The 14,263-nt window shown below is 32.6% G+C and overlaps 1 protein-coding gene across 1 annotated transcript in view; it reads left to right on the plus strand.

Moving 5' to 3' along the window:
- The first annotated feature begins 5,157 nt into the window (after positions 1-5,157).
- The window catches only part of LOC126745911 (uncharacterized), a 101,097-nt gene continuing 91,991 nt past the window's right edge, over positions 5,158-14,263 (plus strand). Inside the window, exon 1 of the mRNA XM_050453958.1 lies at positions 5,158-5,433. The gene's annotated coding sequence lies outside the window, so the exon portion shown is untranslated. The remainder of the gene's footprint in view (positions 5,434-14,263) is intronic.

Below are 14,263 nucleotides of genomic sequence, written 5' to 3' on the forward strand. Positions count from 1 at the left end.
ACGCCTAGCAGGGTATGCTTTTAAGCTGCTATAATAACTTAAGTAGTATCAAAAGCTATGTCGTAGGACAAAAGGCTTAAAAAATGCCAGTGGGTTTTAAAAAAAGCTAAAACAGGGCTAACTAGCATCTTCCAGGACTTATAGGCCACTTTTAATAACCAATTAGCTCGCGAAGTCTAGGCGAATTTCAATAAATGGCTTTTAGGCATTTAGTAGGATCTATTGGCATTATTTATTACTACGCGGGATTTCTTGAGTCTTCATTATTGCAATTCAGTTTGCGTTTGGTTTTGGTGGTTCCAGTTACTGTGAAAATAAAAGTGTGTTTTTTCATCGTTCAAATTACATACAGGGCTGTATTTAGGTACATAAAAAGGTAAGTTCATTTTAGTTCATATAATAAAGATAGGCAAAGCGATTTTGATAAAGATAAATACAGATTGTTCAAGTTTAGAGGTTATGAGTACCAAATCATTTTTCTCTTAACACACCCATGCAATATTTTAATTCAAAGTATATTAGCACCACAAAAAAATTGAAGAAATATAATTATTGTAAGATTGTATATATTTCCAATAAATTAATACGATGTGAATCCCCGAAAATCAACACTGTCAGATGTTATTTGCTGCCAACAATCGACGACAACCAACCTAATGCGAGGCGATCCGGTGTTGCCATGTCTTGTTGCTAAACCTCTGTATTTTTATTTAAAATTTTTAATTTTAAACAAAAATAATATAATACAGAGTTTTTTATTTAAATTAAGATTAAGATTTTAATTAGATTAAGATTAAATTAAGATCTTTAATGGCAACGTGTCTAATGTTATATTTCAGTGCCCAATCTTTTAAATCTTGACTAAAATCAAATTTCTTAAAGTCATCAATTTCATCATCTTCATTCCAATCCATCGATGAACTTGGTTGTTCTGAAGCCAGTTTTTCTGTTAATTCTAGAGGATCAGGTTCAATGCCAAGACCGCCATCAGTTAAATTACGAGAATTATCTTCTTCCGGTGTATCTATTGCAAACTAATTTTTTTTTTACGTTATAATCTACCAAAATTGTCAATATTTTATTTGTCATATTTACTGACCAGTTGTAATTCGTTGGAAATTTCGCTTCACTTTTCTTTTAAAATTACCACTTACAATTTTATGCCAAAACATCCTTGTATTCTAAGAATAAATGACGTAGGATTTAATAGTCGACGTCTGCAAACTGTGTTTTATTGTGACTAGTTGGTTTAACCTTATCCCATAAAGTTATCTTATTATCCATATGACTTTTAGCAAGTCCTATATTTTCCGGAATAGGCCGTATAAGTGCCAAATAGTTAGGCAATTGATTCAAGATCATATGGTTCTGAATAGGTAATTTTAATGCTAAAATCGTTCTATATTGGAATTTTGATTGCCAAATTAATGCTGAAATATAACCTCTCCAAAACCTTATTATCTCAAAACCATCAAGCCCTCGTTTATGGCCATAACAACGTTATTGTTGACACTTGACTAGAACTAATTAGATTTTTAATTTACCTAAGGTTCCTAGTTCCTATTAGCACAAAATTTAACCTAAATAGTTCCATCAAGCAAGCCAATGACTATTGCAGAACCTTGGTGCGGCTAAAAGGCAACTTTAAAAAGCAACTGCTTGAGAAAATGTTACTTGGGTAAGGACGATCTGTGAGAATCTTTAAGTTTTATAGTTCTAAGAGGTTTTTCGGAGATAACAAAATAAACAGAAATAGCACTTACTAGTACTTATGCGGGTAAAAAAGGTCACTTCGGAGAAAATTATAATGTGTGGGAATGTTGGTATTTACAAGTTCTCAAAAACATAGGCGATGACAGATGTTTACCAGGATTCTTTTAAGAGATATTTCTAATATGATCATTTTTAAAATTTAGTTCGGCGGTAATTTTACTCGAAAACAGTCGCGGAACAGTGCCCAGTTGTTCTCCCGTAACTTTTCTCTAGTGTTGTGGTTAGTGCCTTTATTGAACTATCAAACCTGTCAAGTTACAAAGGTGAGAGTTTTCACTGAGCATTGTTTTACTTTATGTTTTTTTCATTGTTTTAATCATTATCAGTATAAGGAAAGTAATATTTAAATGAGCATCCCTCCGTGCTAGGTGTAGTGCCCTGATACCTTGGTACGTAAAACAACGCTAGCTAGTGTAAGTAGGTGTGTGGCACTAGTGCCACAGTCTAACTAGTTGAAATCTATATACTTTGCTAGTGCAACCCAGAGTATTGTGGCACCTGGGATTATTTTGTAGACTGTGTAATTGGCTTGTGTAATTGTTTTGTGGAATGCTTGCTAGCACTTTCCCATCAACTCGATTTCTAATGCTGGACATCAGGTTTTGTTCTGCCTGGATTGGAGACTCTTTAACAAGGTTTACTGATGTCTATAATTTGAAGAATGTTAGTATTATTGATAGTTTTATGGTATTGTGTACAGGTGCTATAAACCTGAAATGGCCTTGTGTAAACGTATTTTACTTTTATTTAACAATCACAATAACTAGGGTAAAATATTTGCTCACAGGTATCTTTTACTTTTTAGGTATGTAGTATCATATCATCTCATATCAATGATCTCGAATCCCGACGTAAGCAATACATCTATCATTCTGTCTTCTTACACGTTCCAAATATACATCACAAGTTACTATAAGTGCATTATCGTTTTGCTACTGTTTAAGAGCTTACTGTTTACAAGTTCATTCTTGTAATACATCCTGACAAGATGTGGTACATATATTAAAATCAAATTAAAGTAACTGGAAGTAATATAATACGCCCTCTCAAGAATTTAGGCCCTGACACTAGAATTGTGACGCTTATTGTTAACCATTACTTAACAACACTGGCCAATGTACATGATGTCCCAAATTTGAGGATCTCGGAAACTGCTAAAGGTACAAGATCGGTTAAATTGGAGCAAAGTTGCATAATGATATTTTGATTGTAAGACATCTATTCTTTTATTTAATATAATAATGCCTCTATAGATCTATTATTATTATCGAACCTAAAACCAACAATATTCATTAGTTAAAAAGTCTTGAAAGTGATTAGTTGATTCCTGTTTTATTTTGTGAAAAACTTTGTGTTTTCCTAAAAGCCATTAATTGGGTGAGTGTTCCTCACAGAGTATACCTTACTGGTTTATTATATCACTTGTTACGTTTATTTACTGGTTTTATTAATTTATTTATTGGAAATCTGCTTTGAACTTAATTTGTAATGAACTTTTAAAGTACATGGAAGTAAAACAAACGTTTATTTACAATTAAAGAATCTAGTATAATATTTTACGAATTTAATTGTAGATGTTTGTTCTGTTATTTGGGTACTGTCGCGAGTCCATCCCTTCAGTACTCAAGGCCTGAAATTATTTGAAAACAGTGTTGCGTGTCTGTCCCTTCAATGTTTAGTAATTATTTGCGACGAGATATCTTATCCCTGATACCTATTGCACGTTCTAAATAATTACTGCTAATCATCGGAGTAGACACTTCGCACGTCCATTCCTTAGTGTCATTGCTCGACTCGATGCTACTAGTAGCTTAGTTTGTGAGATTGAAAGATGGATAGATACATTGTCTAACAACCAAACATCTTGTTCTCCAAAATAAGAACTATTTAAATAATAATATCGTAAAATATTGTTGATGTTTTGTGCAGATTGATATTTTACCTAATTTCTATGTCATTAACCTTCTGGCTTTTAGGTTATACTCAGGTTACTTTTCTTTCATTGCAGATGTAAATCAACGAAAGTGTCACCTGGATTGACGGCCTAAGCGTTAAAATATTGATCTTTTTATTTATCTACTAGTTTTAATTTGTTTATTGTTAACAGGTGTGTTACATTGATTTAACTATCAAAATTTAAAATAAACATGTTATTTTATACACTTTAAACATTTAATATTATTTAAAAACATTACAATCTTGAAGGAGAAATCCGGAATAGACCGAAAATTTAAAAAAAAAATTATTCATAACTAACTAATTAAAAACTGTTAAAAAATTAGTTTAGCATATTTTTAAAAACTAATGTAATAAAAATTTTTATATGTTACTTGCACCAACACAAGGAAGATACTAAGAAATACATGTAAATTAAGGCTCCCTTAAAATATGTTAGCAAGTGGCCGTTAATATAACAAAAAGATCTGAAAAGTTACCAAAAAAACAAATTTGCAAAAGTGATGTTGTTCGAAAATACAAATAGGTTCATCTATGTTTAACCAATGTTCGGTAATGGCGATAATTTCAGGAAATTTAAGTTCTTCTAATAGAAGGAATAAGTTGTTGGTTTTGCGTCTTAAGGACTGAATAGTTAAAAAAAAAACACTGAGCTGGCTATCTTCCGGCTTTACAGAGATTACTTAAAAATTTTTGTTTCTAGATGGAGAGCAACTAGAAAAATAATTTGATTGACTTTCCCGAATTTTTTGAATCCTTACCAGTTTTTCAGATGAAAAAAAGGACCTAAAGGCTGAAAGGTCATCATCAACGAATAAGAACAAAATGTCGTACCTCATTATCTCAAACAGTATTAGGGGTTTTAAAAAGTTGAGAGAGTTGATGTTACTTTCGCTAAAAGCGAAAGTACTGACTAATTGCTTTGTATATTAAATGTATGTCAACACTACCAAATATATGTATTTTTTTCTTGGCTACTAATATTGTTGATATTATAATTAACTTGGATTTTCCTAAGACAAACATTTTTAAGGGTTTACCAATCTATAAAATGTGCAGCTTTAAAAAGTGCCGCAAAAATATTAAAAATAGTAAGGATCAAAAATTTTTTTTTTATACATATTAATGCATTTTAAAATATTGATATTTTAAACCTAGACAAAGGGGCGTCAAGTGCCCTTTGACCTTTAACCCCATTGGATACCATCAACATTAAACCGGCTTAAATTTAATATGTTAGTAAACCGCCGTATAAACGGAGCAATTGATAAGCTGTCTCTAATAATTTTTCTTTACAACATCGTTTTCTGTGGTTGCTTTATCTCTCATTCACCTACGAAGCAACTACGACTTAAAAAGGAAGCAACTAACGGACGTGCAACCAAAACTAAACTGGCGACAGCCCGAATTATCTTTTAGCCAAGTCGCATTTAAATTCAGAAAGGCGACGTTGTTGTCAGTGGATTGTGTGAACGTTGTGTACCGGTCTCTGAATAAAAAACGAGTTCATTTGCCGGCTTTATTTTGTGAAATAATACCCTTAACGAGAACCAGTTTTTTTGTGGAAAAGTATTTATATTGACTTGTGATTACTTTTTTGGGTTACTCTCTTGTAGTACATTAAATATTAACAGTTTATCAATTGTTCAGTTGGGGACCAGACTTTACATTTAGGGTGATTTGTTGTCTATACCAAATTTTTGGGTAAGATCTTTATTTTCCTAATACATTTAGACACTAATAATATATTATTACTTTGATTGGTTATATCTCTTTCAGCTAGTAACATAATTAAAACGTTCGTAGTTATCATAAAAATAGCATTTTGTTCTCTCTCTAATAATAAACGTATTAATGATGTTATGATACTAATGCTTCCTCTTCACGTTATTTTATTTGTATGTTGCGCAACTGCGAACGTGTGGATGAAGATCAATATTGTGGGGCGCCAACCCATTTCCCTAAATTTGACCCTGGATTTTGGGTCATCCATAAATAATGGCAAAACGCGTGGGAGAGAATTCGCCGATCGACGTGTTAGGCACACAATATGCACATAAAATTTATCTCTGGGAATTATTATGTAGATCTTAATAAATCTCTCCCTATACCTAGTATTTTATTAACTTTTGCAATTATAATAAATATTGGCCCAGCTATATGAAGCTACTACAGTGGTTGGCAGTTATACAGGTTGGAGAATCAATCATTACGCATCGTGCTTAAAGTCGAAATATGGCAGCGCGCACGCGTGCATTTCGTGCGCTCTGCTACTGTTTAGCGCCACCTGTGGTTGGTCCTGTAACTACTACATTCGGCGGGAAATTTGAATTGCTCATTGTTTCTTAGTTACGGTCAAGTTTTTAACCTCACCTATTTATTCCATCAATGTATCTTTTGATATAAAACTCTTTGTCACAGCAGTCAGAGATTCATGTATTCATGGCTTTTTTTGGAGCAAACCTCTTTCATACTTCATAGCTTGTAAAAAAATAAAAGGATTTAAAATAATTAAATACATTCTTTTATCTACATAGTTTTTTAAGGAAATGATTGTTTTAAGTATAAAGAATATTTATATAACAAAATAAATATAAAAAAAATAATACTATAAACTATACTTACACTAATAATAGAAATACTTAATTTTATTGTTGTACAAAAAATGAAAAACTGTTATAAAATTAGTTTAGCATATTTTTCAGATTTAATGTAATAAACATTTTTATATGGTTACTTGCACCAACATAAAAAAGACACCTTGTCTGTAAGAAATACAAGTTAATGGTTATTTAAATATAATAAATAGAATCGATCGTTACGCATAGTGCTTAAAGTCGAAATATGGCAATGCATTTTGTGCGCTCTGCTACCGTTTACCGCCGCCTGTGGTTGGGCCGTTAACTGCTACATTCGGCGGGACATTTGAATTGCTCATTGTTTTTTAGTTGTGGTCAAGTTTTTAAGCTACCTATTTATTTTATTTATTAAGATAGATCGATGGAATAAATGGCCTTAAATAAACAATAAATGCTTTGTCCAATAGAGTCTAAAAGGGTGAGAGATTCATATATTGATAACTTGTGAATTTGGAACAGATCCCTTGCATAGGTATATCTTGTAGAAAAATAAAAGGATTTAAAATAATTAAATACATTCTTTTATTTACGTAGTTTTTTAAGGAAATGATTCGTTTTTAGTATAAGGAATATTTATATAACAAAATAAATAAAAAAAATTAATACTATACTTATACTAATAAACATTTTTATATGTTACTTGCAAGAACACAAGGAAGACACTAAGAAATAGCAAGTGGCCCTTAATATAACAAAAAGTTACTAAAAATACAAATTTGCAAGAGTGATGTTATGGAAAGTGTTGGCAGTGGATTTCTTGGTAATTTAGATGTTAAAAAAATATATAATGTTGATAATCTTTAAGTCATAATCGAGGTCATAATTATGTTGTTTTATATTGTGAGAGGCAGTTTGCACTTTATTAGATAAAATTCTATATATTATTATAGGCATGCCAACATTTTTAACTCTCTACCAAACACTAAAACTATATTTATGAGTTTTTTTTTTATGATTTTTTTAAGAATTTTCTTCGATGTCTAATATAAACCCCATTCTTGAAATTGATAGTGTGTTGACCTATTTAAATTATCTTTAAGATTTTCAATATAGATATTTAAAAATTATTAAAACAAATTAAACTGTTTATATAAAGTATTTTAGGCTGTTTATAGTATATCAATATACTAATATTTAACTATTTGCATCTCAGGTTTTGGACATAGAAGAGTGTTAAAGTTTTAACATTATATACAATCTTTCATAAATTTATAGGGTATTTCATACAAAAAAAAAAAGTTAGGTCTGTAATTCTTTATGGAATATCCTGCATCAATTTGTTTTTAGTGTCCTTAATACACAGGGATTAGTTACGTCGAGCTGTTTGCTCAAGAACAATGTTGTGGAGCAAAATGACAAATTTATTACTCTGTCTGGACAAACATGTTTTAAGCTACGCTAACGCTCAAAAGTATTTGCCCACATATGACTGTTTTAAAGTTATAACTAAAAATAATAAACCCATCACTTATTCTTATGAAACGGTTTATTTATAACAAAATGAATATAAACAATACATTTTTCAATTAATTAAATTTAAGAATTTCATCTGCATGTCCGCCTCAATTTTTAATAACAGCTTCACATAGTTTTGGTAGTCTTCTAATTAATTTCTCCAAAGTTTCCTAAGGTATCTTGTACCACTCTTCTTGGATGATCCTCCACAAGTCTTCTTTTGATGTGGGGCATGATTTTCGCACTTGTCTATCCAGTTTATCCCACAGTAATTCGATAGGATTAGAGAATCCTATGATGAGAATGAGGTCCGGTGATTGTAGGGGCCATACCATAACTTTCAGAAGATGTTCCCTTTGTAATTGACCTAAATATTGCTTGCACAATTTCGACGTGTGCTTGGGGTCATTGTGATGTTGAAAGATGAAGTTTTCCCCAATTATTCGAGTACCAGAAGGAAGTACACTGTCACTTACAATTGTTTTGTAACCCTCTTTTCGAAGAATGCCCTCTATTCTAATTAGATCGCCCACTGCAGATCCTCCGAAACAACCCCACCCCATCACCAAAACTCCACCGTATTTAACTAAGGCCACCGTACGCGAACAAAAACTCGCCTCTTTGTTCCAAAAACCTTGAATTTCAACTCGTCACTCCAGAGAACTTTCTTCTAGTCATCAATGGTCCATTCTTTGTGTGATTGTTTTAAGACCAGCATTATAAAGTCGCCGTGTTACTGTTACCGCTTTTTTACGCTCCTTGTTGATTTTTGCTGTGATTTCAGGGGCGGTAAGGCGTCTATTGCGTTTGCTTGTAATTATAATATTTAAATCCTCCTTTGAACTTGTCGCCTTTCGAGGAGATCGAGGGCTAATAGTCCCTTCTCTGGTGAATTTCCTAACATTATAATCGATAGTCCGCCTTGGAATTCCCAAAATCCGTCGAATTTGACGGTTAGTCTTTCCAGCCTTATGAAGTCCAATGATAATAACTTTTGTTTTTACCGATAACTCTTTTGTTTTAACCATTTTAAAGAATGTTGAAAAACCAGCAAAGAAACGGTGACAATCGTCAATAAGCAAGCGATATTATTTACCAATGTTACACAAAATCAATTCTTGAAGACTAAACACCTTTAAATAATTCAAATTTCATCGGAAACAGCTTTTTAGAAGAAGTGCATATTTTCACTACATTGTTATTTGCAAGACTATTACTTTACTATAGACTACAGACTTTACTAAGACTATAGACTTTACTACTTGGCCAGAGTCTCTTTGTTTTTTATACCTACCAGTAAAAAAAAGAGTTGGTATTGCATTAAGTTTAAGTCCTCTGTGTATCCCTGACACAATACAGCTTTTCTAAAAGTGTCTCTCACAAATCTTACATGATTTATGTATATGATCCTTACTAAGATTAATTTTACATTGTCAATTTTTTCTTCTACTTTCCATGTCATTTCAACCTGGCACACAACACTTGTTGATGTATTTAGGCATTGTTTATATAACTAAATTAATAAAGAAGCGGAATAAAAGAAAGCAATTACTGCCTCTTGAACTGCAATGCAAAACAAAAATATATAACAATATAAGAGTTGAGGAAGATTAATTCACAGAACAGGGAAGAGGAAAACAGCCAAAAGTCAATTATCGTTTAACAATAACAGCAATGTGAGCAAGAACTACAGGTAGTTCCAGTCTCCTTGGTACTTTTTGAAATTAGTTATTGTTAATTTTTGGGTACGCACATTTAGCATACAGACCTATCTCCTTGAGTCTGTTTTTCTGTTTGCCCCACTTGCCGCTTGAAAATAGTCGATCAAGCGACATAGATGTCGCCACTATTCCTAAAAACTTTTCGGTTACTTCAGCTAAAGAAGGATGCACTACAAAATTCTATTTTCACCAAAGTATAGAGTTTTCTGTAAATGATGTGACTAGACTTCTAAGGTAGAGATTCTGATAGATTCAATGTGTCTTGCTTTGCCTTCTTATTTTCTCTGACCATTTTCTCGTGCGCTCCCCATAGATCAAGATCAAATGATATGTATGCAACTTTTGAAACTATAAGAAGTTATGTTATTCTGTAAAAAATAAAACAAATACCTATATCAGGCGACTGAAAGTGGTCGCTCATCGACGAGAGAAAGCCTTGTTATCATTATTCTAGACAATGCGTAATCTTCAATGCCCCAACCTGTATATCGGCGGGTTGGGGAATTGAAGATTACATATATTATTAAAGCTGACATAAATTGCGCATCTTTTTCTTAGTAGGTCATTCACTTAGTTTCGTGCATCAACAAAAGTTTTTTAATTTTGAGATGGTGTTTTTGTTTTAGAAAATGAATTCTCAATGAACGCTAAGAAATATTCTCAAGAGAGTTTAACTTTAACTTAGCTGTTAATCAAAGGAGAAAGTTGAAAATCTTGGAAAGGTCCTATCCTATATTGACATGGGGAAATGAACAATAATATTATGCTCAAGTTTCAGAAGAGTATACTCAAGCATGGTTTAACGATTTGGCAAAGTATCTTGAGGAACATAATGTTAGTGATGTACTTCATAATCTTAAACGTATCTTTAACGCAGACGAAACTTGATTCTCTCTTTGTGATTGTCCAGAAATTAGGAAAGTTCTTGCTATTACAGGCCAAAACACTTACATAGATAAGAAAGGAAGTGAGAAAGAAAACGACACAATGTTATAGTAATTTTATCAGCAGACACTAGTATTTTTAATTTTCCCGTATGTGAACCCTCTAAAAGCTGATGTTGAATCTACGCCTCTTGAGTCTTGATTGGATTTTAGGGAGATCAGACTAGTGAAAACTGAGTATCACTAAAGTGAACTTCGCCACTTTCTTCTATGTTTTGCCTTGCAGATACTGTAATTCTATGATTTTGTTGAAAGAAATAAAGAGTTGATTATTTGTTCCAGATTTTGGATTAATTTTTAATTTTATTCTATATACTTTCATTAAAGATGTGGTCTTACTGGTCTTTCAGGAATGGAAAATACTTTTTCGCGTTCACCAGGCTTTGGGAGTCCTATATATATTTTTCTTTGGTATCCATAGAGCAAATATTTAATTTTTTTAACGAAATTTACCATTTAACAAATACTATTTTTCTCTAAACTAATGACAGTCAACAAATTGCTGCTCTATATCGTCCAACCATCTATTTTATAGATCATAACTAAACCAGGTGATGGCTATTATGATATTAACCTTTTGGAAATACACCAAATCAATGCAAGTTTATTAATAAATTTGTATCATCGAATTTTGGCAAACGACCCAGTACCTATTAAAATCACGGTTTACATTTTTAAGCTATACAATATACAAGGCCAATATTCGTAAAATAAATATTTATTTTCAGCTATTTCAATCAACTATTTTTTGATGTATTGTAGATTTTTCAATTTAAAAAAATACGTAAATTAATAGAACTACAAATTAAACAATGTATTATTATAGCGGATGATACACTTATATAGGATACAAAGCAATCAAAAACGGTTGGTAATTACTAGGTAAGGTTCGTTTTTTTACTCAGTGGTGCATGGGTAATGGAAGACTTTAAGAGGCTATATTGTTATCTTATGATATTTGCTATTATTGTTTGTAATATTTGTAAATATAAATACATATTGAATATACAGTACATAAGCGCCCGGACTGTTCCGCTCAGATCAAAGAAAATCGTTGACGACTATATTTAGTTATTCTTATACTGAACTAGGATTCCCGCACAAAAAATCCACGAAGTAACATGTATTTCCAATGATGGAAAAACACGGAATCTGATAGATCATGTAATGGAAAACATGAGACACATCATAGATGCAAAGAGCCAGAGGGGCGGATGCAGGAACAGATAACTCATGTGGGTAAAGGTACGTTCAGGGACTAAAGAACCATAAAAAGACGAGAAATATCGGCACTTTTTGGTGCTGATGTAAAAAGCAGAAAAACTGAATCACGATGAAACATTCAGACACGAATACCAAGAAGAACTAGAACACAACTAGAGAAGATTGTCACAAAAGAGGCATCGGCTGCAGAGGAGCACTGGAATCAGAACATCATTAGTCAACACTGCAGAAGGAGTCTTAAAAGAGAAAACAAACAACAGAAGAAGAAAACATAGGGATGACGAAGAATACAAAAAGGCTCTAGACACCAAAAACAAAGCCAGAATAGAAATGCTGCAGTGTCCAAATAATAAAAACATCCAAAGATTCAACGACCTCAGAGCGGATTTAAGAAGTATGAAAAGAAGGAAAAAAGAAAAGCTTGCAATAAAGAATGTAGAGAGGGAGGCAGGATGAATAAACAGCTGAAACTTTTTCAAACAAGAAAAAAGTATAAGGAAAGGTTACACACAGAAGCCCAATATCTTAAGAAAGGAAAATAACGATCTCGTAACTGACATAAAAGAAGTAATGCAAGCCTGGAAACAATTTTTCGAAAACCTGTTGCAATAATTAGACGTAGATGCAGTAATTAGAAACACGAAGAAGGTTTACCAAAGAGCGGAGGTGTATATATCAGAACCCACACTAGAGGAGACAAGAATAAGGACCCGGGTGAGGATTCCATAACGACGGAGTGCATAAACTATGGAGAACATGCGAATGGAAAACGGCTGAAGATCTAGGACAATCATACTAAGCATTTTGTCATTAAGCTACTTAGTACGATTTACAGATGTGAATCGCATAGCATCTGAGGAGAGTTTCATCTGTTTTGGCTTAGAACTGGATTGTGAACATTCAAGATTCTTTTGCCTATGTCTAATTGTGTAGATACTGCCATACTACTGAAAAATATATATGGAAAACGAAAACCCTACTAAAGGAGTGAAATTAGGACATCATCATTCGCATTAATAAGAAAGGAGACCGACTGGTCTGTACAATACTGCTTAATATAACATACAAGGTGCTGCCAAATTTACTAAGAGCATATCCTCATATGCAGAAGACAAATTAGAGAACTACCAAGGCGGATTCTGACCTAAGAGAACAACAGCAGATCAAATATTCACCATAATACAGCATTTAGAGAAAAGCTGGTCATTTAACAGAGAAGTCAACTGTTTGTAGATTTCGCCAGGCAGACGACAGCATCACTAGGGAGAGTATGTGGCAAGCGTAAGAAGGCTTAGGGATACCAGAAAAGATCATGAAGTTAACCAAGATATGCTTAGAAAGCCAAAGTTAAAATCGCTATCAAGAATAGCTTAAAACAGGGCAATAGCCTGTCATTATTGCTCTTTAACACAGTGCTGCACGTGGCTATCAAAGAAACTAATATTGGTCTGAAAATATGTGTAAAATAAGAGCCTAGAAATGATCTTGGCATATGTCGACGATATCGACATGAAAAGAAACAGTACGTCTAAAACAAAAAAAAATGTTCATGAACATAGAGGAGATCATGAAGTTAAGCATCAAGATCAACGAGGACGAGACCAAATATATGCATATCAGAGGGAGAGCAGGAGGGAACGGAATAGGACAGAACATAACCGCGTATGCCTATACAATTTCGAATGCGTGAACTAATTTCAGTACCTAGAAGTTGTAACATCGGATATTAGTATTGGAATAAAAGCAAGAATAAAAAAGGGTAATAAGTGTTTTTTTGTCCTACAAGACCTCTTTTAACTCCCGACTGATATCTTAGAACTCTAAAATACGGATCTATTAGGCAGTAATCAAGTTCATTATTATGTAGCTGTTATGCTTTATTTATTAGTATCATGCTTTAAACGAAAGATGTTTGCGGAAATTGGGCAGTACAGTAGATGATTCGGTCAATATCGCATAAGAACCAATGAGGAGCTCACGAGCATGTACACCCAGTGGGAAAGAGACCTTTAGGAAGACCAAGGCTCAGATGGAGGATCAATATATGAGAGGATGTAAAATGTTAAAAATCTTGATACTGAAAGAAGTTTCTCTTGGACAGGGATAGGTGGAGACGAGCATGAAGCTAAGAGAAGGGTTGTGACGAGAAGAAAAAGAAGAACTACAGTTAGTTGGAAATAAAATAAAAAATAAGCAATGTCCCATTAAGGAATTGTTTTGCATTTTCAATGTTTTTAAACGTAATTTATTAATTGGTGCAAATATTGGACAAGCTCTTATATAATATCATGTGTTTTATTAAATAATTATTGTCAATTTTTGCGCCGCAGATAAACATTTCAAAGATTTCGTAAGAAAATACTTGAACTTTGGAATTGAACTTGAATTGTACATTTTTTGTTAAGTTTATCAATGAACCATATAAATATTAGGATAAATAATTATTAATGTGTAGGTCAAGAAACTATTAAGAGATAATATCTACTAATCATGTAGGTATATTGCACTGAATATAAGATTTTCCCCTTATAATTTTAGAAACCATTTATAT

This window comes from Anthonomus grandis, chromosome 16 (assembly GCF_022605725.1).
Source record: "Anthonomus grandis grandis chromosome 16, icAntGran1.3, whole genome shotgun sequence".
NCBI lineage: Eukaryota > Metazoa > Arthropoda > Insecta > Coleoptera > Curculionidae > Anthonomus > Anthonomus grandis.